Source organism: Ambystoma mexicanum, chromosome 1p (assembly GCF_040938575.1).
Source record: "Ambystoma mexicanum isolate Mex_15411 chromosome 1p, UKY_AmexF1_1, whole genome shotgun sequence".
NCBI classification, from domain to species: domain Eukaryota; kingdom Metazoa; phylum Chordata; class Amphibia; order Caudata; family Ambystomatidae; genus Ambystoma; species Ambystoma mexicanum.
Window position 1 is genome coordinate 764,270,742 of NC_090921.1, and position 18,556 is coordinate 764,289,297.

The 18,556-nt window shown below is 43.9% G+C and overlaps 1 long non-coding RNA gene across 1 annotated transcript in view; it reads left to right on the forward strand.

Moving 5' to 3' along the window:
- The first annotated feature begins 760 nt into the window (after positions 1 to 760).
- The window catches only part of LOC138564192 (uncharacterized), a 102,409-nt gene continuing 84,613 nt past the window's right edge, over positions 761 to 18,556 (forward strand). Inside the window, exons 1-2 of the long non-coding RNA XR_011300200.1 lie at positions 761 to 784; positions 1,107 to 1,286. This is a non-coding gene — a long non-coding RNA (uncharacterized lncRNA). The remainder of the gene's footprint in view (positions 785 to 1,106; positions 1,287 to 18,556) is intronic.

Consider the following 18,556-nt stretch of genomic DNA (forward strand, 5'->3'; position numbering starts at 1 on the left):
GTTTGCGGGGTCGGTTGTCCTTTCCCCCTGCCCTTTCCCTAATTGGTTGACGCGATATAACCTTCCGTTGTAGATGTTTAGCGGTATTTGCGATCTTCCGTGCCTTTTAGGCGACACGCTTTATCCTCTCTTGACATTGAGTATGGCCATCATCTTAAGCAAAATAAGGTGTGCATTCACCCATTAATTTGTTTTCTGGTGACAGTGCTTATCCCCTGTAGCCTTGTTGGTTACTCCCATCCTCCAACCATGTACCCAGGCTGAAGGCCGTTACAACAGTACCACATCAAGACACAAAACATCATGTAACACACCTCTGGCCTACTAAAAAGTAGGTTCTGTTTGCACCCCTCTGGTGGTGAACTGCCGTGTGCACCCTTTTTTCATTATTCTCATTTGTTGCATATTGCATAACTTTGCCACCCAGGAAAGCTACCAGAGCCTGTAAACTAGGTTAGGAAAGAAGGGGAAGAACATGAAGAAGAGCCAGGGAACCGCTGAAAGGCCTTGGACATCATTGACGATCAGGTCTTTGCAGAATGGCCAAGGAAAGCCAACCTGCATACATCATCAAGGTTCATTTGTATTTTTGACAAAGATTTAATTTGATCATCCTTTCTCTGCCGGGAGTTCTGTCATCAAGCCATGCACATTTCTTGTCACGCTTCAAAACATGTGAAATGTGAAATAGTAATGAAGTCTACTAACCCAGGGCATTGAGAACGAAACATCAGAACGTATAACGAGGTGGTATAACGAGCACAAGGAGGTGTGCTGCCCACAGGTAAGTAAGGGGGTGGCAGGAAGCGGGTTATCAGAAATGTTCAGGGGAGTGAAAACTGAAAGGAATTTTCGCTTAAAAGACTTTTGTTTTTTTTCTCCCTCGAACATTTCTATTTCGGTTCATTCATGGTAATTCAAAGGCAGCAGCTGATAGTAATGCCTCATTGGCAGTGCATGAGTAGCCACATGTGTGTGTGAGACACTGCTACAAACATTCATTAATTCACCACATCCGCCAGGGGGGATGACATTTGTCAGTGTGTTGACCTTTACAAAGGCCTGCATAAGAATCAATGCCTCCTACACTTTCTTTTTTTCTCCAGGGGAGGAATTGGGCCGGAACAAGACAGACCCAAACACCCCGCGATAAGCAACAAACTCTGTCACAGCAGCTCTAGCAATTTCTCCTGCACCCAGAGGAGGCGCTGGGTTAAGGTCCTTTCATCCAGTGGGTTCTCTGTGTGGGAAGGAAGCACTTTGGACGTCTCCTCTGGGTACTTGCGGTGAGCAAAATAAAACACCTTCACTTGAACAGCCCAAGCATGGCATTGATTAAAAAGAAGTGTGCAAATGAGTATAAATGCCTTGTGGTTGACATACAATGTACTGTTAGGGCGACCGTGAGACACATGACATTAACATAGAGCTCCACGTGCATTACAAGGTCAGAAGGATTTCATGTTTTAATCTTTATCACGTGCATATTTCAAATATTAAATTCTGTGATTATTCTAATGTTCCCAAATGCTCTTTGCTTTCATGCGCATTTCCAAAGCTCCCTCTTGCAGGGCCGCCCCCAGCTGTGCAGGATTGGGGTCCATCAACGAATAGGGCTCTGCTCGACCTGGGCTGGGGCTCTGCCTTCAGCCCGCCCTGCCCCCTCTGACTCTGCACGAAAAGGGGCATTGGCTAACAGCTTCTGCTCCGTAGGGAGAATGACGTTCCTGTTAACTGTTGGCTCTCCCAGGGTTGGAGAAGCTTCTCATGCACCCTACATTGCAAATCATTGCACCTACTTTATCATCAATCTTTGGAATGTCGGATTCTTGGCACCACGTTCACCTTTTGCTGAATCGTCTCCCGTATGGAGGCATTTACTTGCAATAATGGCCAGAGTCCAAGTACTCAAAACAAGGCTCCTCGATGCCCGCGGGCTGTGTGAGTGCATTAAAAATGTAAAAAATAAATAAATAAGGCAGATCGTTATTATTTTGTCTACTGGGATCTCAATGGCGACACCGGAAAACGTTGCTTCTCGCTTCCTTCCAGTCTCAGCAGAGACACACGGATGGAGGCACGTACATTCAAGCCAGTTACCAAGGGACGCTCTGGCGTGGATGTAGTGGAACCTGGCATGCTGGTGGTCCATTGTACAGACACTTCTAATGTTTTAAAGTGTTTATATCTATCCAGCTGTTTCACCTAAAAGAAAGGGAAGATATAACATTATTACACATTACCGGAAACATCAGAACCAAGCAGGACTAAGCTAATGACCAGACCTACACATGGCCCTCCTGTGCCATTGCCCTGGTGTATGCTCCAATGGGACACCCGCCTTTAGCAAATGCGCCTGCATAATCTTTACTTCCAAATAAGTGTGTGACAGCCTCCTTCCTCCACCTGCCAACTCATCAACCATCTACAGATCGATTTCACAAAGGCTCGGGGCAACGCTGGGCTTCTCAGCTAGTTAGAAGTGGGGCTTTGTAGCCAGAAAGGTGTGTGAACAACCTGGCAGATGTTGCCAGCGGTTAGGAAAGATTTTCTCTGTGCTGCTTTCCCTCCACAGACATCGGTGGGACACCCCCAACATTTTTGCTATTGTCTGTTACCTGTGCTGACATTTGGTGACAAGTGAAGCCTTTTTACGTCACATGACCTGGTAAGCACAGCTGCTTTAGGGGCACTGATCAGTCCCTATGGCTCTCGGTGCAGGAGAGCACCGTTCTCCATTGCGAAATACATTCTCCATGCATTTTTCCCCTCACACATCACCTTACTATGAAGTGCAGTAGAGACACTTTGGGCCCAGGGCTGGACTGCCCCACCGGGACACCGGGACATTCCCCTGTGGGCCTCGGGGCACAGGGCCTCTTTGTTTAGCGCTGCCGCGGAACTATACATAAAGATAACAAAAACGTCAATCGGGACCAACCAACCAGCCTGAGTGCTTCACTGTAAATTGGTGCAGACGTCTGCCGCTGGCTGCAAAGACCCGGGTTGGTCTGGTCGCGCGTCTGCGAATGAGGGGCCCGAAATGCACATGCCCTGCTCTGCTGCAGCAAGCTACTGCATGGTGTGTGATAATTATTCCCATTGCGCAGGTGAGGCTGCCAGGGCTGCGCACAGGCACACAGCGGCGGGTGCACTGACTGCCTGCTCCTGCTCTGAGTGAGTCAGTGCTTCTGGAGAGTCCACTGCGAAGATTGGCAAATACAGTGAATACTGTGCAAGCTGCAACAACCGCCGGCCGCAGTATTACTAAAGTTCAGGTGTGTGCAGACTATTGATCGTGATAGATTGCTGCTTGGGGTGTGGGGGTGCCGCTCTGCCAGTGGACGGGTGGATGGGATGGGGGGGGGGTCGGTGTTGGCTGCCGTGCTAAAATCGATATCGGGCCTAGCAAGCAATTTTTTTCTCTGAGGAGAGGGATTGTGTGCTTCGTGTTATGAGCCCCGATTCTGCGCCGGCTGTGAATAGAGGTGGATGGCTGACCCAAGCTGGACCCAGCATGAAAGTGCCTCCTTGCCAGCCTAATGCAATTACAACCGTGCTAATGGCCAGGGCTCTGCGCGGTGAGCAAGCTGCAGGCAGTGGACACCTTGGCTAGAAAAATATAACTCCGCCAATCTCAACTTATATTTGAATATAAAGTCTCACAATATTAGGCATTTTAAAGAATACGCATTTTACATCTTTAGCCAAGATCAGGACTTAGGAAGGCTGGCTAGACCCCGTAAGCAACTCAAGAGGGCAGGCATGTGGGCGGGTACTGCCACCCCCCCCTTCCCCAGCCAGCGGTGGGCCCATCCCAGAAGCAGTCAACAGGGTGCACGTGAGACAGCATCAGCAGGCAGTACCGGATAATGCTGTGGCTATGGGCATCAAAGACATACCACCGGGCCCAAGTGCAGCCTTCCCCAGAAGTGTTCAAGGCCCCCCACCAATGCTATAGTGTCCTGATTGCCTGCCCCTGGAAAGTGGGTAGATTATGACGCCTTTGCGGGCTACACAGTAACAGTGCATCACCCACAATGCCAACAGTGTGCATCCATCTCCATTGCAAAGACAAAGCAATGCTCACGAGATGCAAACAGACAGCGCAGTGCCCATGCGGCATGTGAGGTTGTTGTAGGGCCACTGGTATTTATGTGTCCCTGATCCAAAAACAGCAAAGCATTACCCAAGACAAGTTAGACCTCCATGCTGACCTAGTGAGCCCCCTCATGAAGAGTTGCCCCTCAGAGCCAGTCCCAAGTTTTAAACTTATTTAAAACATGCATTTTTTTATCCATATATGTTTAAAACATTCTTTAAATGCATTAATTTTGACAAATGTTATTCAACATTGTCTTGGGGGGATACTCTCCATCCCCTCATAGAAGCGCTGGGCTCATGTGCTGTGTTCGCTCCTTCAGTGAAATATGGGGCCCCTTTGGTAAAAATTTGGCGAAATATGGGGCCACTTTGAAAAAAAACCTCCAGGGCCACTTTTGGTTCCCAGTCCAGCCCTGTTTGGGCCTGATTCATGGAAGTGGTTTATAATGGCGCAATCCCATAGGAAAACGTTCCATGAATCGGGTCCTTTTTTGTATCCCTATAACTTTCTTATTTGTAACATGGTTACTTGCATGACATGTCCAGGGCGGGCTGGTGGCAGTGGATACTTTCCTACCGTTTGCATTTTTTATTGTGTCGTGCACTTTTTCATTTTATTGGTTGATGCCAATTAAAGTACAATATACTTTAAAACGGTGTGCTCTGGGACTTGCACCTGTCCTTTGGCCATCTGGACGTTTGTCCTTTTTCCTGCCCTCACAGGGCAGGATTTGCCATGTATGGTAAACCCTTACCTGGGGAAAGCTCCAGGTTTCCAGGGCAAAGTGGCTGTATGTTTTTGGAGCCAGATTTGGGGGCTGTGACTCTGGTCCAAGTCCACATCCATGCCAGAGTGTATCTGTTACTCACAGGTGTGGTGGCCACAGGCTCTGTAGGATTGGAAAGCCCCACCAATTTAAATGGTGCAGATCCTTACCATTGGTGAGCTTGGTGGTGACTTCAACTCAAAACCTGCATCAAAGGCGGACCCGTGCAGTCATTTCACAGGTCTTTGCTGGAGCCAAGACCTCTACTAACAGGAGCATCCTGCATCCGTCTCTGAACTTGTCTTTGGAAGATAGCCAGTTTACTTCAACCATCCCCGCAAAACCCTGTTCTTTTGCCGAAGGCCTTCATCATTGATTGGACCCCTGGACTAGTGGGAAGAACCAGTCTCAACCTCTGTTTGAGGATCATGCCCTTGGAAGCATTTGGAAGCATCCAGCAATCCTTCTGTGGGCTGACCAGCTTCTTCGTGGGCGACCTCGCTGCATTGTTCATTGCCTTGAGTTGAGCCTGGGGACTCCGCAGAACCCTCCACCCAGACTTGTGAAAAAGGAAGACTCACCCTGCAGTTGCAGCTCTCCATCACAAAGAGATGCCTTGCTGATCCATAACAGGGGCCTTGCTGAAGCGTTTTCTTTATTTTCATCATGAGGGGCGACTTTTGTCATTTCTTCAGAATGGCCATCACTGATCGCTGCCTGCATTCTATCATGGGGTCCTCTGAAGTTGTGAATAGAGTGGTGGTCTTTTCTGTTGCAGAGCAGAGCTGTCCAGTATGTACAACTGATCCACCCCGAATGTGGATTAAGATCAGAAGAGGCCCTGTTTTTTTAAAGTAATGTTGCCATGCGTGAGACAAGATACAAATTGTGGTGTGCTATATACCAATGACCACTGTTATTATATATGAAGGAACATTATAGCCAATTAAACCATGTGTGTGGATATTTTGAAGAGTGCACACAGAAAACGAAAGGACTTTAAGGGGCATACAACTTTGAAATATTAGGCACTGTGAGATTAATTGAATTGCCCAGGATCCCACACTTTTGGCTTAGTCTGCAATTTTGGTACTCAACCATATTGTTTCTCAATTCTTGTCATACAGCAGCTATTTGCGAATTTTGACTTTCATGAACTAAAAATAATACTCTGTTTTGTAGCCAACTTGGAAAGTACATAAATCTGACAGAACTATTTTTAAATAGTTCTGCGCAGAAACATGCTATGACAATCATGAATGTTTGTAGCTTTATTTTCTCTGCCGCACATTGAAATCTATAATTATTGGAATACTAATTGATGGAGACCTAAAAGCTCACATCTGAGTCGTCTACTTCATTTGAAAGATTTAAATATATTCGGCAAATGAAAGTTTACTGTACTTTCACCTGCTTATAGTCATCATTTGACATAGACTGGCAAGATTGCTATTCATGAGGTGAATAAGAATATTTGAAATTGTATAAAAAAGAAAACAGTTTTTGTGTCCCACAAGCAGACTTTATAATAAACCTGCTAGATTATGTGACATTTGGTCATCTCTAGCCTGTCTATTCACTCAAATGGCCTACATGAAAAGAAGGAGCAAGTAATGGAATAAGCCATACCATGGGAATGTCAGAAGGCAAACTCTTTTGCTAAATACAACACAGCATTATATGGTAAGATGATCTGTCCAGGATCACTGCATCATCTGGTGACAAAGCTGTGCATGGGCATTGGCACTTTGGTTCCACTGTCTCTAATTTGTCTACCTAGTGACCTCTCCTGGGTAACATATTATGCTCTTCGTTGGTGGTGGTTACACAGTTGAAACAATCCTTGTTTGGAGGCCCGAGCTCTAGACACGCACTATACTGATGCTACGTGTGTTTGTATAATTAGCGTTTTCTGGTGCGGGTCCATTCTGTTATAGCACAGATGGTGTTACTATCCCCAAAGGTTATATACTCAAGATTATCAGCATCACAGAGAGGAAAGGCTAACTCTGCCATGCTGGGATTTAAAACTGTGATATGGCATGTAAACACAGATCTCTGAAACAAGTGCTTGACACACTGAGATATCTTCTGAAATATTATAGAACTCAACTACTCAACTCATCAGCTTATCAACATGCATCATGAATTTCAAATTATATATATATATATGTATATATATATATATATATATATATATATATATATATATATGTCTGAAAAGTTTTAGTTAAGAAAGGTTGAAGATGAACTGATTTATCGCAAAAACAAAACCTTGAAATTCAGCAGGTCTGGGAAGTGATGAGCATATTAACTCTGCACCCCACCCCCTTTTGATGTCCCCTCATTTTGTATCTAACAGTCTACCCTTTATGTGACATCATGTTTGTGCTCACGGGCTTTGCAACAGGGTTTCGGTGGGTACAGAGTTAAGATGCTCATCACTTCCCACACCCGCGGAAATTCAAGAGTTTTGTTGCGATAAATCAGATCACCTTAGCTCTCGCTTAACTCTCTTTTTTCATTGAATTTTAAGGATTTTGTTATGCTATAGTTTCTCCGGGGTTGATTAGCCATGAACTTTGGCTGTGGCCATGGTAGATTTTAGGAGAGGCAAGGCCGGTGGCCATGGTTTTCGGCCATATCCATTGGCGGCAGTCAACCTTTCGGAGACCTAAATCCCCCTCCCTAGTAATTAACCAGATCCAACTAGCCATAGCCATAGTCCATGGTCAGCAACCTCAGCATCCACTGCCCTTCGGCCATTTCCAGTGGCTCACTAGCCATGGCCTTTGAACGCAGCCACTGTCCAATTGCTGCATCTATTAAAAGACAGAGTGGGCTTTAGCTAGTGACCTCAGGGTCGATTGTACATGTTTTACTATTGATTTAAAAAAGAAGGATGGCCTCTGGCTGAGGCCCAAAACCTGTTCCTAATACCTCACCCAATCCCACTGGCCCTAGCCTACGTCCATCGCCAGCAGCCTCAGGATCCACTGCCCTCTAGCCTTTACTAGTGATCCACTAGTTGTTGCCTTTGGCCAGCTCGAACCACGCTCTGCCCTGCTCACTATCCATGTCTTCCCAAAAATAAACAAATTATCTGGTGCCCACAGGGTCCACTGCACATGTTACACCAATTATTTCAAAACACCCATATCCTCCTGCCCAGTAGATGTGATCCCACCTGTGCAAGTTTAAAAGACTATCACCAAGTTGCAGTGGTCCATAGGCTATTATTTACACCCCTTGTTTCCCCCTCTTTCTATTTCCATGATAATTTCTTACGCTAACCCCTTTGCTGCCGTCCTGTATACCTGCGGACGATTTTCCCGGTATTCATTCCTCTGGAAATGCTGAGTATGTTGATTCTTTTGGTAACAACATTTCCTGATTACCGTGGTAAATGGAAAATGCTCACAAAGTCTTCACCGTCCTCACTGACACTCACCATGTGTCCTGGAGCTTTCATTGGTCCTTTCAGACTCCCCCTTGTGTATATCCTACCTGGCCCCCTCCCATTACCCCTTCACCTTTCGTTTCGTGTGTCATAATTTCTTTTCTATGCATGTCTTGCAACGTTACTCCATTAATCTTGCGAGATTCCTGTGTTTTTCCACTGATAAAACCAAAAATGTCCTCCCCCCAAACTGGCTCCTTAGCAACACCCTTAAAGTCCCCCACTGCCATTTTGATCCCCTGCCCCCTTCCAACCTGTATCCTGATATAATTTTGACCACTTTTCATTTTCAGCTTCCCGCAGTATCAAAGCAGTAACCACACACATCCAGCAACAAAGGATAGATTTCTGGGGAGATGTGGGCGATATATAAACATTGTGTTGGAAGTGAATGCCCCCCTTAATCCTTCAAATATTTTAAAAAACTACTGCATTGATTTACCCCAAACCACCAAAAGGCACATCTGCATCGCTTTGTATCCAAATTGTTTCTTATTTGGTGCAAATCCATCCTGCGTTTTTCATGCTACAGACTGGTGTCAATCGAAGCACTTTTTGAAAATTAATGGGACTAGATTCAAAACAGCATTTCTTTGTTTTCTTAATAAGTTTTCCACCTTTTAATGGATCTTCCCTAAAATATCCAGTTTGAAGGGGCTTGTAACTAACCTTTTCTTAGGAACATTTCATCCAAATCTGTACAGCGAGTCAAAGGTTATTATTAGTTAGAATTTTGAGAAAAATCTTAGACAGCAACCGCCGCCATACCGGCCAATGTGGCAACAGGTCATGGCTGTTATCAGTTTGCTCTTGTTTCCAGTTATGTCATTGATCATGTAGTAAGTGATGTCATAGGTGATGTAATCTGTGATTCCATCAATGTATTCATGGGCTGTTCAGGGAGGATGCACAATTGAGGCGATCTAGCTTCTAAACGTGCCAAATTACAAGGATTTTGTTGCATTAAGCCATCACTTTAATGTCACTTCAACTAAAGTGTTTTCACTAATAGTGCTTTTTCCCTTAGATGCAATGGAAAAAAAAATTGCTCATGCCTATAGTCCAAACCGCTGGATGGATTTTCTTATTTAGTGCACAGTGATGGATCAGTTTTCACCAAATTTGCAGCAGGAGCGACGGCTTGGTCCCAAAAGGAGGCTTTTGCAAATTTGGTGTAAATCCGTCCATTCTTTTTTTTTTAAAAAAAGAACGAAACAGTAGGATAAAATAAATTAGTGATATCTGGGTTCAATGCACCAAAATAAGTGACGCAGACATGTGATGGCATCAGTGATGTAATCAATGATATTTGTGATGTCATCTTTGATGTCCTGGATGTTAGTCTTAGCAATGCACATAGTTGGTGGAAGTTATGGTTGCTTATCTTACCATAATGGGGGAATGTGCAGTGTTTTTTGGTTTCTCTGTGAAGTATAACATCCCTTTAATAAAGTTTTTTTACTGTATATATATATATATATATATATATATATATATATATATATATATATATATATATATATATATATATATATATATATATATATGTCAGGGAACGAAAACAAAGGCGCTAAACATGTGATGTCGTCAGTGACATTTGAGATTAAATCTTTCATGTTCTGGGTGTTAGTGTTGGCAGTGCACAGTGGTGATGGCAAGTATGGGGACTCAGTCTGCCATAACTGGCGAATTTCAGGGATTTTTCGGTTTGAACCATAATTGGGACGGCAAACATTTTTATTTTTTTATTTTTTTTTTTTTTTTACTGAAGTGCACAAGTTTTTCGTAGGGCAACCTAACCATAACGTCCCCTCAACAAAGTTTTTTTTTGTAGTGAATTTTACAGGTTTTTGGGAGGGCAACGTAACCATAACGTCCCTTTAGCAACGTTTTTTTTTAACTGAATGCCATAGGTTTTTAGTAGTGTAATTGCATCATAACAGTACTTAAAGAAAACATTTCTACTACATTTATCAGGGTTCTAATAGTAACACATGAGCATACTACTGTAAAGGTGCATTTGAAGTAATGGCCCACCTTCTAAAGAATTCCACATTATCATATGCTCGCGCACAGCATGGGGGCGTGTTCGAAAAGTCATACACACTTCACAGTGACATGTGTAACTGGTTGATAGTGCGGAAGTACATTGTATATTCTTGTGGGAACTTGTAACTGAAAAATTTCCGGAGCAGAACTCCACAAGGCAAGTGTGCAACACAATATAAATAAGAGTGCATACCGACGTATCTGGATCATTAACCCCCATTCCTCCCCAAAGAGTGGGGGATGAATGCCATTAGCAATCGAGATTTTACAGCAGTAACCCGTGGTACCAAGAAAGAGGATTTTTCCCGGCTGAAGAAAAGAAATCCTTTTTCAAGATGCCCACCATAGAAAGGGAAGACGGGTGTTGGATAGAAAGCCTTCTTCGCTTTCCATTGCAGGCTGCAGAAAGAAAAATGGCAGCACCACATTTGTGGTCCTTGAGAAATGTGTGGTTATGAGCAAGACCTTTACCAGAAAGGCAGTCCCTGGTGTACATGGCGATCTCAATGCAATGTTTTGTCCCTCCCAGTAATGGCCACTAGCCACATCCCCGACATTGTGGCCACTAACCACTTGATTTGTTATGTACATGACGACACTTGTTAAATAACAAAACACTATCACATGCACAACACAAATCTTTTCGGTCGTTGTCAATGACCTCTACATACATGTGTTGTACATGTAGTAATTTCTTCTGTAAAAATGTGCGTAAAAAACGCAAAGGAGTAGTCTACTTACGTTTACATAAAATCCCAAACAAACTCTGTGATGGGAAGTGCAATGACATCAGAAATACTGGAAGCAACACCATTACCACTCACCTTTCGACACATAATTTCGTAAGTGGCACAGGTTGAAAGGTGTGAAGATATGTCTATTGGGAGGGTGTAACCATGTATTATTTTACAAACATTTCTGTGCAGCAAACACTTTCAGTGCACCTTACCTCATCTTTCCTCTTTTAAGAAGATACTAATCATTCGGAACTAATGTTGGTTAATAGGGCATCTGGGTGACAGAAATTGGCCTGACGGTGACAGATATTGGCCTGACGTCACTAAAGCATATGATATGGGCCTGACCCTCCCGTAGCCAAAGCAAGTCTTATGCAGTACCTTTCTCCGTAGCGTTCCTTGGCAGCTTAAACAAATTCGTCCATATGGAAGTACGTGCCCTGATGTAGCACCTACAAAAGAAAACATTACGACCTGCAACGTAGAATGCCACATTGTGAAAACAGAGAGTAAATTTGTAAAAAAAACACTAACATTTAAGAATTAGTACAGTAGTTTTATTTCACAATAAACTGAGCGAAATCATCGCTGTATGCAATGAGTAAAGTAGTTTTGTTTCACAATGAACTGTGCGAAATGATCGCCCTATTCACATTTCCATAGAAGTAGTAAGTTTGTCTCTTTGGTCGACAATGAAAATGTTAATGGCCACATTGTTTTTTTTCACGCACAGAAAGTAAGCGTTGCTGCCACAGTAGTCGTTTTCCTCCCATATTGATGTGCAAGAGGACGTTAACCGCTGTGATCTACACCACCAGAAAGGATGGAATGTTACTCCTTATGGCGACAGCAGCGTAAGGACACAGAGGTCCGACACGGTCATCCCAGTGAATTATGACGCACAGACAACCGTTGACGAACAGTTGCATTTGACGGTTAAAAAAGCCGTCACTCGGCAGCTGTAATCCGTGACAATCACAATAGGGAAGGAAGTATCTGAGCGGGAAAGGGAAAATGAAACATGTATCAATACGCAACCTTTGGATAAATCAAAGTTGTAATACATAACATTTTCAGTAAAAATTTAATTCAATAGGAGGAAATGTAGTGGGACCCTATGGACGGCGACAATGTGCAATGTCCATAATGGGAAAAAAAAATCGAACGGCACAGAAAGCTGGAAGGTCTTTATTAATAATAAAATGTTTGTTTGGAAGTAGCTTAACAGTGAAAGGGGAAAGAAAACGTGTATCAATACTTTACTTTACTTTATTTAATTTATATAGCGTGCCATGGGACCCAAAGGCATAAGGGCGCTTACAAGACAAAACAAAACATCAATACATTCAAGAGCCTAAACAAGGGATAATACAATGTAAGTAATTCCAAAAGAGAGTCTTAGGAAGTTTCAACAAACCAGGTAGCCGGCATACGGCAAATAATCAAATTACAGGAGGAGGGCCCTCTGGGGAAATATTTACAGCAATTGAGAAACGCAGGTAAGGCACTATCCCCACAACCCACTAAAGCACAGTCACTGTTAGGTTGTGAACACCAGTCACTCTGGTCCATTCTACGCAGAATTTTTAAGTCAGTGCGTCTAACCACACCAGGTCCAGTTCTTTGCCGCAACCAAGCAAGGACCTTATTGCGCAGACCTTCTCTGGTCTCTTTTCCATCTATTTTCCGAATGTTATTTATTACAAAGTTTCTTTGGTCCATGATGAAATCCTTTATTATTGGCATTTGTGCCTTTTTTAGACGAGCATTCCATGCGAGTAGAGACTCACTTTTAACCTTCATCATTGTGGGAGGTTTGACCCCCTTATGGTCAAATTTCTGGTCGGGGATCAAAAGGGGGAGTGATGTTTCATAAGTTAGGCTATTAGAAGCCATGATGGAGTTTGTTAAATTCTCTCTAGTGTCCACTCGTGACAAGGTGGAATTAGGCGCCTCGCTCCAGGAGTTAGTTTGTGTAGCTTGATATTTTGTCTCTGGTATTAGAACTTGACAGGTGTTGTTAACCTTCAATATCTGTGGTAGGGCGATAGGACTGGACAGCCCATCTGTCTGTGAAGTATTATTTACTTTAGGTGGTCGCAAGTCCGCCACCCAATCACTAAGAGCATCAGCCAGGAGACCAAGGTCAAAAGGATCTTTACATAGGAGTAACTCTTTGGCTGTGCTGGCCATAAGAGCAGACGTCTGCACAAAACAAAGTTGTAACACGTACTTTTTTTACTAAATATTAATTTAATTTGGGGAACTGTAGTGGAACCCTACAAATGGCGACAATGTGCAATGTCCATAATGGGGAACAAAATGTCAACAGCACATAAACCTTGTAATTCATTAGGAAAATTATTAGTTTTTTTTCCAAAGTAAAAATTTAATGTCAATTCGGTATATAGGCGGCAAAAATACACTTACATGATGTGGACCGCCTCCATTGCGTTCGCTGCAGTCAGACAGTAGTGTATGTGGAAGAGTGCCTATTAATATTTCATGGTCGGTGCAAACGTTTTTGAAGCATAACCTTATCAAACTATATGTTTTTCAAACTGTTACTCCCTGCATTCTTTCTGCTCTTTCCCTGTACCTCAAGGTTAAAAAACAAGTGATCCTTATGGGTGTCGACAAATATGCGGCCGTACTGAGCTCGTATTGAAAGAGAAAATGAAGTGGCCTTCACTCCGAATGCAAATACATTCTCATTTTGCAACAACATATCAGCGGCTATTCATGAGAACCGCGACTCCCGTACACGTGCAGAAGTGCTGTGTGTACGAAATAGTGCAGGTGGCTGGCTTAGATTTCAAACTGTAGGACGCCAGCCTGACTGCACGGTAATGTTGTTTATGCATTGTAAAACGGGCACAGTAAGTTCATTTCGTACAATGAGTAGCAAGTCCCACTGTACCGTATGACAGAGCTAACAAGAATACTTCAATGTTTGACTTTCTACTACCACTTCTCATTAACGCTCACCTTTCGAAACAGTGTTCCATAAGTGTAACAAGTGCATTGGTGTCTTCTTCGTTTAGGTATGTTAGCGGCGATGTCCGCATTCAACAGAAAACGAAGTAAACATGGCGGATGTATCGAAAGATTACGACGCACTTCACGCTGTGCCACAACCAGTCGTTGAAAGCACAACATGGTCGCGGGCAGCACGCCACGGAATAGCCAATTGCAATCTTCTCCATGGAGCGAACAGGGAAGTGTGACCGCGGAGCGGACATAGAAAGCACTCATTTTTAGAGACATACTTTTTGATCGTTTTTAAGGGAACTACTGGATGGATTGTCACGAAATTTACAAAAGCACGCTTTCGCAACCAAGCCCCTGCCACTGCCACGAATTTGGTGTAAATCCGTCCAGCGGTTTGGCCTGTAGCCGTGCGTAAAGTTTCCCCCCATTCAGTCTATGGGAAAAAAAGACGTTTTGGGACCCCGCCTATAACATTGCCCCCCCTGGACAAAACATCACCAAACTTTGCAAAAAAGCCATATACTTTTTTTGCAAAGTTTGGTGAGGATTCGTCCAGGGGGAGCGAAGTTATAAGCCACCCAAAAAGTGCTCTTCCTATGGAAACAGCAACTTAACCATAACTACACAGCCACTAGTGTGGCTGTGTAATATATATATATATATATATATATATATATATATATATATATATATATATATATATATATATATATATATATATGATGCAGAATAAGCCATTTCAGCAAAGTCGCACACAGAACAGCACCCTTAGTAGCCACATTAGTTCACCTCCATGTCAGAACCTTATAGGCAGTACACTGCAGGTATGCAAATTAGTTTAAATGTCAAGCCCTTGCTCCAGGAAAACGTCTTTGTCTTTTGGGCACTGCTATTTTATACTGAGCATTCAACCCAAGAAAGAGAACCCTCAAGGATTTAGACATCTGCATACTTTCTTAGATAATGTGCTTACACTGCAAAAAAGCAAGACCTTCAAAATAAGGTTTGTGTAATGGGAGCTGCAGAGTATTCGGTACGCAACCCTTGGCATGAGCATAGACACATGGCAGGGTGCTGAGACTCACTGGGCTTCTTCCAGGTTTTGAGGTTTCGTTTGGTAGGAGAAGCCAGCACCAAATCATATTATTCAGATGCCGGTGTTTCTGATTTGGCAATGTTGAAGATGGTACATGGCATACATACACTTACAGAGATGCCTGTGAGTGAGGCTATCAGAAGTCATAGGAGAAAATCTAGAAAACAATTGCTGTTCTCCATCAATCTGGAACCAATGCATTCAGTGCAGCCGCTGATGGGGAAATGCAACGAAGCAGAGCCTGACAGAACTATAGGGTTGGAGTAAAGTGCCTAATCGTTTGTCGTGTAGGTTGGAGTTTATGATATATTCTCGAAGAGGCAGAGTCCATTTCAGTCCCGGGACGTTGCATTACAAATGAAAGGGAGCACTTTCAACAAAGAAACTTCCACTCACACGCTGGTCAGGGACCTCTCTTCTATGCTTGAACCCATCCTGCACCCACCTGAGACCTTTTGAGACTCGTATGTGTAGTGAAAGCACACTTCCTGCCTTTCGAGGACGCATTACTAATTTCACAGGTGGCTGAAGAGGGTTGTCGGACAAAAGGTTTACGCCATGCAGGAAATCGTGGACACAGGCATTGGATACCTATGCCAAGAATGTAGCAACTGGAGGCCTTTGGTTCCATATTTGAGAGCCATCTGCCTAGTTCTCCAAACCTTTCTACTTGCACTTCAACAGAAGACAGTACTCATTTAGACAGACAATTCCACCAGCATCTACAGCACGTCTATGTCTAAAGGATGGTTGCAAAAGGCTGAACCTGCGGATTCCAGAACAAAAGGCTACATTCCGCAGTTGGGCCTTTTGCAACCAGCCCTCTCCCGGGTCCCATTCCAGGGTCCCGTCACCCCCCTGAATTCTCCACAGCTGCATGGCACCCTCAGCACCCTCCACCTGCTCCCACCAACCCCCCAGTTAACTGCTGCAGGCTGTGGCCTCCAGCTGCCATCTTCCTCCACCGTTTGAGGTCTAAATGCTACATCCTCAGAGGCCAGACGCACTGCACGCAGCGCTTTTGTGTGCAACCTCTGCACCTCTGGCTTCCAGGCTGTGGCATCTAGACCACAATTGCCTACGCCATCATGAAACATGGAGGCATGTGTACCACAACCATTTTGGGGGAAGCCGAAGAATTGTTGAAGTGGGTCTCAAGTCACAAGATGTTAAATTTATTGGCGCTCAAGTACACTGAATGATGTCTTGGTACTGGCGTCAGGATCATAGAGAAGCGAGAGACAAGAGGCAGGCCAGAATCAAGGAAAGACAGAGGTTCTGAGATGGCGACAGTAGGAATCATGATGGGCAAGAGAGTGCATGTGAAGCTGGGGAAGGTTCCATTCACTGGTGGCTGAAGCCGAGAATAACTGTCTGCCCAAATATGAATGGCAGAAACAGGGAACACAGAAAAGAACATGTTGTGAGAACCCGAGAGTGACAGGGTGAGCATTTCACAGGTTTGTTCAAAAGACCAGGGTGAGATTATAGTAACAATGATGTTCTGAAACATACAGGGGGCCATTGCAGAGAGAAGAAGAATTAGGTAACAAGGCCAAATTTGTGGTAACTGGAAATAAGAGGGGCAGCTATATTTTGAATAAGTTGAAGTCAATGATAATGACGAGAGAAGTCTGAGATGGAAAGCATTCCATAGCGAAGGCTGGATAAGTAAGAGCAGTGACCGTGGGAATGCCGGAAGATGGACAAAGGTAGGGAAAGATTCGCCGTAGGATATGTAGCTGATGAAAACAAGTGTAAGCTACTCCACTAATCTGAGGGATAAGGGATAAGGGAAAGGGCGGAGTCAACTTGGAAGCCCAAACCTTTGACAGATGAGACATGGGAGGTGGCAGCAAGGATTGAAGTAGCCCACATTTGGTAGCTCCAAAAAAGAGTGAGGATGAACAAAGACCATCTCCTCAATTTGATTAGAATTTTATTAGGGAGTTGGTGCACATCCATTCCGATCTGGCCAGTATGCAGTTTTGGAAACGTGTTACAAAGATCGGTGTAGTGGTAGTTAAGGTGAACCAAAGGTTGTGTATTGTAGGTATAGGTAAGGAAAGAAAAAAATCCCTGTGAGTGAATGAGAGAAGTAAGTGTTTGCATGAAGAGGTGAAAAAAAATAGGGGAAAGAGAAGTCCCTTGAAGGATACCGTAGTTGAATGGGTGAAAAGAAGAAATGATAGGGGGAAGAGAAACTGCTTGAGTGTGATGGCTGAACCAAAAGCCAGCCCAGTACAGGCACAATCACAAATACCAAAAGAGCAGGGATGGGAAATAACAAAATAGAATGATCAACATGTAGAAAGCTGTGGACAGGGCCAGGTGGACCATGGCCATCGCTTTCCACTGATCAGAGTCAATACAGAGTTTGTCAAGAACAGACTCTGTGATGTGACTCGATCAAACTCCAGCATGGAGAGGATCACGAAGCTGACGTTTATTACAAAACAGCTAGAGTCGATACTTAAGGTTTCCACATGTTAACAGTAACAGGGGGGCGATAACTAGGTTGAAGGTTTGCAGGATTAAAAAGGTGACAGATAGTGGGTCTAAAAGAAGAGGGAACAATCCCAGTGGAGAGAGAAGTATTCTGAAAAAGACAGAAGTGAGGGCCCAGTATTTATTTATAAAAATCACAGGGAAAGCAATGCATTTTTGACACAAAAACACATAGAAAATGTACCAATGATAACAGAGCGCAGGACATTGGTCCTTCACGATGGGTTGAGAGAATGTAACTTTAAGAGCAGATGTTGCAGGGGAAGGTGGAAACATAAACCAGGGACGAGGACAGAACAGAATGACATAGGAACCGGATGGTGGAGGAAGTGCTGAATTAAGGACAGAGGGGTGACGGAAAAGTGCTGTAGTGTTGTCCATGAAGGGTAGGGAGAGAGGAAGACACAGTGATGCAGTAACATAGAGTGCTAGTCTTCAGAAAGAAGGAGAGCTTTGAGGTTTGATTTAAATAGTGGTGTAGTTTGAATAGTACTGTGAAGGAGAGGAAGAGCATTCCAGAGCAAGAGAGCAAGGAGAGAGAGAGAGCGAGAGCAGAAACGAGAGGGAGCACAGGGGGCTTGAGTCGTGGCAAGCTGAGGATGATCAGAATGAGCGAGGAGGAGAGTAGGGAGTGAGATTAGCAGGTAGGTAAGGTGGGGCGAGTCCATGTATAGTTTTGAAGATGATGAGAAGAAGTTTATACTTAACCCTTTCATAGATAGCCAGCCAATCAGGGGACAGGCAGTGGAGGTAGAGGTAAAGAAAGAAAGGTTGAAAAGTGTGCAGACCGTGAAGTTGAGGACTTTGTCCAGCGGTGAAAAAGCATAGTTCGAAAGGCCATATA